General features: G+C 37.2%; 1 protein-coding gene across 4 annotated transcripts in view; it reads right to left on the reverse strand.

The window, feature by feature from the left end:
• The window catches only part of ALG5 (ALG5 dolichyl-phosphate beta-glucosyltransferase), a 47907-nt gene that overhangs the window by 41300 nt on the left and 604 nt on the right, over positions 1–6003 (reverse strand). Inside the window, exon 2 of one of the 4 annotated variants that reach the window (XM_048848192.2) lies at positions 4183–4318. The exons of 1 other annotated variant lie outside the window; for it this stretch is intronic. The gene's annotated coding sequence lies outside the window, so the exon portion shown is untranslated. Of the gene's footprint in view, positions 1–3980; positions 4044–4182; positions 4334–6003 lie in introns of those variants that run through there. 2 more of the 4 variants (XM_048848212.2, XM_048848202.2) reach the window with 2 other exon arrangements.

Below are 6003 nucleotides of genomic sequence, written 5' to 3' on the forward strand. Positions count from 1 at the left end.
TTGGTAAATTGTTCCAGTGATTAATTATTCTATTTAAAATTTACACCTTATTTCCAGGCTAGCTTCAACTTTCAGTCACTGGATCTTGTTATACCTTTCTCTGCTAAAGAGCCCATTTTAAATATTTGTTCCCCATATAGGTACTTACAGATTATAATCAAGCCACCCCTTAACCTACTCTTTGTTAAGCTAAATTGATTGAGCGCCTTGAGTGTACCTAAGGCATGTTTCCTAATCCTTTAATCATTCTTGTGGCTCTTTTTTCAGAATGCTCTCCCATTTTTCAATACTGTTCTTCTATTGTGGACACCAGAAATGGACACAGTATTTCACCAGTGGTTGCATCAGTGCCAAATATAGAGGTAAAATAACCTCTCTGCTCCTACCCAAGATTTCTGTTTCTGCATTCAAGGATCACATTAGCTCTTTGACCACAGTGTTGCACAAGGAACTCATGTTCAGCCAATTATCCACCATGACGATCACATATTTTTCAAAAAGAAAAGGAGTACTTATGGCACCTTAGAGACTAACCAATTTATTTGAGCATAAGCTTTTGTGAGCTACAGCTCACTTCATCGGATGCATACTGTGGAAAGTGTAGAAGATCTTTTTATACATATAAAGCATGAAAAAATACCTCCTCCCACCCCACTCTCCTGCTGGTAATAGCTTATCTAAAGTGATAACTTTTAAGGAGAGTGATGAGTGGGGTGGGAGGAGGTATTTTTTCATGCTTTATGTGTATAAAAAGATCTTCTACACTTTCCACAGTATGCATCCGATGAAGTGAGCTGTAGCTCACAAAAGCTTATGCTCAAATAAATTGGTTAGTCTCTAAGGTGCCACAAGTACTCCTTTTCTTTTTGCGAATACAGACTAACACGGCTGTTACTCTGAAACATATTTTTCAGAGTCCCTGCTTCCCAGGATAGGGTCTCCTATGCTGTAAGTGTGGCCTACATTCTTTGTTTATAGATGTACACATTTACATTTATCCATATTAAAATGCATATTGTTTGCTTGCACCCAGTTTACCAAGTAATCCAGATTGCTCTGTTTTAGTGACCTGTCCTCTCCATTATTTATCAATCCTCCAATTTTTGTGTCATCTGCAAATGTTATCAGTGATGACTGTGTGTGATGTTCCTAGTCATTACTAAAATTATTAAATATCTTAGGGCCAAAAACTGCTGCCTGCCCGATCCCTTTAGAAAAACACCTCTGCTTGATGATGATTGCCCATTTACAATTACATTCTGAGACCTAATAGCTAGCCAGCTTTTAATCAACTTTATGTGCGCCATGTTAATTTTATATCATTCTAATTTTTTATTAAAAAATATTGTGTGGTACCAAATCAAATATCTTACAGAAGTCTAAGTATATTACATCAATACTATTACCGTTATCAGCCAAACTCGTAATTTTATAAAAAAATTTAAAGTTAGTTTGACAAGATCTATTTTCCATGAACTCATGTTGGCTGGCATTAATTATATCACCCTCCTTTAATACTTTATTGATTGAGTTCCATATCAGCCACTCCATTAACGTGCTGAAACCAATGTCAGACATTCAGGCCTATAATTACCAGGTCATCCTGTTTACCTTTTAAAATATTGGCACAATATTAGCGGTCTTCCAGTCTTCTGGAAACTCCACTGTGTTCCAAGACTTATTGAAAATCAGTGTTTAAGAGTCCAGCAAGCACTTCAACCAGCTCTTTTAAAACTCTTGGATGCACGTTATCTAGACCTGATGATTTAAAAATGTCTAACTTATGTAGCTGCTGTCTAACATCCTCCAGAGATACTCAGGGAATGGAAAGAGAGTTACCATATGATATAACATTTTGTTTTTTCTCCAAAATATAGAACAGAATTTTTTGTTGAACACTTCTGCCTTTTCTGATTATTGATAATTCTACCACTTCTATCCATCCATAGACCAATGTCATTGGCAGGATTCTTTTTGTTCCCAATATAATTAAAAACCTCCTTATTGTCTTTAACTCTGTTGGTCATAGATTTCTCTGTGTGTCCTTTGCTTCTCTTATCAATTTTCTATGGTTTCTAGCTTCTGATTTATGTTAAGAACTATCAACTTCTATTTTCTTCCATTTGTTATACATATTTTTTTATAGATGCTTTCACTTCCCCAGGTTGGTTTTTTAACCATGTTTCTCAACTGTGGCTTTTTGGGCATCTAGTAAAGCGTTCTTAAACAACTCTCATTCACATTTTTCTGATTAAATTCTTCCATCCAGCTGATTCAGCTCATGGTCTGCTTGTGATGCCAGCAGAATTTTAAAGTGTGTAAATCTATTTCCTTCATATTTTATTTAATTTCCTTTTTGTTCAACCCTCTGCCCCAGATGAACCACTAAAAAATTAAGGGGGGGAAGGAGAGGGAGAATGGATGAATGCACACAGCTAATTCAAATACTATGTTGAGGTTGCAAGTTCAAGCACTCAACATCATGAAATTTCCAAAGATAAAGTTGATCTGACAACTCTAATTTAGCCATAGTTAACCCCACAGCTCTGAGCGCCCATGGGTGGTGGTGACCCCTGGAACTCCAAGCTGGATCCCCGGCAGCTGGACCGGGGTGGAGGAGGGGGGAAGATATGCAGCTGCCAGGCCCGGAGCCATCAGTCGCCTCAGCGGGGCTCTTCGCGGAAGCTGGACGCAGCTCCCCATTTTGTCACGAATATTTTTAGTAAAAGTCACAGACAGGTCATGGGCTTCTGTGAATTTTTTTTTAATTGCCTGTGACCTGTCCGTGACTTTTACTAAAAATATCAGTGACAAAATCTTAGCCTTAGCCATAGTGCAAACCTGTAGTATTTTTTGCTCCTCTCACTTGTTAAATTTCAATTCACCACATTAATAAGAGTAATTAAGGTTTATATTTATCAACATAAATTAGTATTGCCAAACTAACTTCTGGAATTTCTCAACTTTTGTGATTGATCTTACAATCTTAATGTTATATTAGTGTTAAGGTTTAAAAAATGTTCAAAATGATTGTATGTACAGCAATATATTCAAGCAATGTATGTGATACTGTTAACTATCAGTGGTATCTGGGTTTCCACATGCTACAGACCTCCCAGTATTCTAGAAGAGAACATTATGTTTCTAAATTATTAAAAAATAAAAAAAGACAAAAACAAAATATTTTTTGTGTTATAAAAGAAAGAAATAGAACACTGTTTTCAGTTCATTTACAAAGCCAGCTGGGTTTGTTTAGTTAAATTAGGTTTACAATTTAAAAATATTTTGGATATAAATTAGTAGTTATTCACTGTTAGAAAAGCAGAAAAATTTGAAACTTGAACCCTGATACATTTCAGCTTTGTGGTAAGGTATCTGCAGAGATCTGTGGGTATTTTATAACAGACCATAACCCATAACATATGGAGTACCTACTGCAGTCCAAAAATACCTGGCACAGTTGCAGTCACAATTCTGTCCAGTTTCGTATTTTAACAAAACTGTAGTGTTTAGATTGATAAGCCTCATGTGAGAAAGCACTTCACTGAGATTAGATAATATTGTATGAGATGAAGGATGAACACCTTTGCACACCAATTTGCCAACCCAGTGGGAAAGTCTTTATATTAGGTTCAAAGGGGGCAGGTGACAAAAGATGTAGATATAAAGAAAATGTGCCCTTACCAGAGGGCTAGATGTTTGGGATGGAACGAACAATTACAATAGGGTCATAGGAGCAGCAAGAGGTAAAAAAGTGGGAGAATCTGTTCAACATCTTAGAAGTCTATACATAAATGCAAGGAGTATGGGGAATGAACAGAAAGAATTGGAAGTATTAGTACAATAGCTAACTTATGATTTAATAGGTATCACGAGAATTGGTGGGATGAATCTCAATTGCAATATTGGTATAGAGGGGTATAGCTTGTTCAGGAAGCTAAGGCAGACAAAAAAAAGGGAGTAGATGTTAGATTACACACCAAGAATATATACACTTGTTCTGAGGTCCAGAAGGTGGTGAGAGGCACTCAAGTTTAAAGTCCCTGGGTGAAGATAAAAACAGAAAAACAAACAAAGAGGGGCAAAGTCATATTAGGGATCTACAATAAACCACAACATCAGAGGCAGTGGAGGAGTCATTTCTAGAACAAAGAACAGAAATATCCAAAACACAAGACCTACCTGAACATCTGTTGGAAAAGTAAAGTGTCATAACACAAAGTGTCCTGTAAATTCTTGGACTGTATTGGGGACAACTTCTTGTTTCAGAAGGTAGAGGAAGTTCCCAGGGAGACATTCACTTTAAACTTGATTCTCGCTAACAGGGAAGAATGAATTGCAAATCTGAAAGCTGAAGGCAATTTCAGTGAAAGTGACAATGAAATGATAAATTTCCTAATTCTAAGGAAAGGAAGGAGTGAAAGCTGCTGAATAAGGACAATGGACTTCAAAGAAGCAGACTTTATCAACCTCAGGGAATAGTAGGTAAGGTCCCATCAGAAGAAAATCTAAGGGAAAAAGGAGTTCAGGAGAGAGTTTCTCAAAGAGACAATATTAAAGGTTCAACAGCAAACTATTCCAATGCAAAGGAAAGACAGGAATAATACTAAGAGGTTAATATGGTTGCATTAGGAGCTCTTTAATGACCATTGTGAAAATTAAAAAGGAATCCTGCAAAAAGTGAAAATATAAACAAATTGCTAAGGAGGAGTACAGAAGAATAGCACAAGCATGTAAGGACAAAATCAGAATGGCTCAGGCACAAAATGAGTTACGCGTAGCAAAGGCAACAAGAGGCTCTATAAATACATTAGGAAAAACAGAAAGATGAAGGAAACACACTACATAGCAAAGAAGTAGAGCTAATAATAGATAACATCAAAAAGTCTGAAGTGTTTAATGACTATTTTGCTTCAGTCTTCACTAAAAAGTTTTTATGGTGACCAGATACATAACACAATATTAAGAGTAAGGAAGAAGGAACACAATCCAGAATAGGGAATGAACTGGTTAAAGAATATTGAGGTAAATTAGATATATTCAAGATGGTACAGCCTGATGAAATTAATCCTAGGGTACTTAAAGAACTAGTTGGAGCAATCCTGGAAGTGATTATCAGCCCAGAAGACGGGCAAACATAGTACTTATCTTCAAAAGAGAGGGAGGGGAGAGAAATAAGAGCCCATGAAATTATAGACCAGTCAGTCTAACTTCGATACCTGAAAAGATTTGTAAGCACCTAGAGGTTATTAAGGCAATAAGTAATAGCCAACATGGATTTGTCAAAAACAAATCATCCCAAATCCCTACTTTTCTTCTTTAACAGGGCTACCAGCCAAGTGGCTGGCAAGGGAAGTGGCAGATGTGATATATCTTGATTTTAGTAAGGCTTTTGACAGTCTCATAAGCAAACTAGGGACATGTGGTCTACAGTAAATCATTATAAAGTGAGTACATAACTGGCTGAAAGATCGTACTCAAAGAGTAGTTATCAAAGGCTCGCTGTGAAGCTGCGAGGAAATACCTAGTGAGGTCCCTCAAAGATCTGTCGTGGGTCCAGACCTATTCAAAGTTTCATTAAGAACCTGGATAATAGAATGAAGAGTATACTTATAACATTTGCAGAGGGCACCAAACTGTGAAGTGTTGTTAGCACTTTGGAGGACAAAGGTAGGATTCAAAATGATCTTGACAAATTGGTCTAAAAATCAACAAAATGAAAATCAATAAAGACAAACGCAAAGTACTACACTTAGGAAGAACAAAAAAAACCAATTGCACAACTACAAAATGGGGAATAACTGGCTAGCTGATAGTACTACTGAAAGGGATCCGGGGTTTATGCGGATGACAGACTGAACATGAGCCAACAATCAGGATGCAGCTGCAAAAAAGGCTCCTGTTAACAGGAGTGTCAGATGCAAGCTGGGGGAAGTAACTGTCCTGGTCTGCTCAGCACCGGTGAGGCCTCAGCTGGAGCACCCTGCCGCGTTTTGGACACTG

This window comes from Caretta caretta, chromosome 1 (genome assembly GCF_965140235.1).
Source record: "Caretta caretta isolate rCarCar2 chromosome 1, rCarCar1.hap1, whole genome shotgun sequence".
Taxonomy (NCBI): Eukaryota; Metazoa; Chordata; order Testudines; family Cheloniidae; genus Caretta; species Caretta caretta.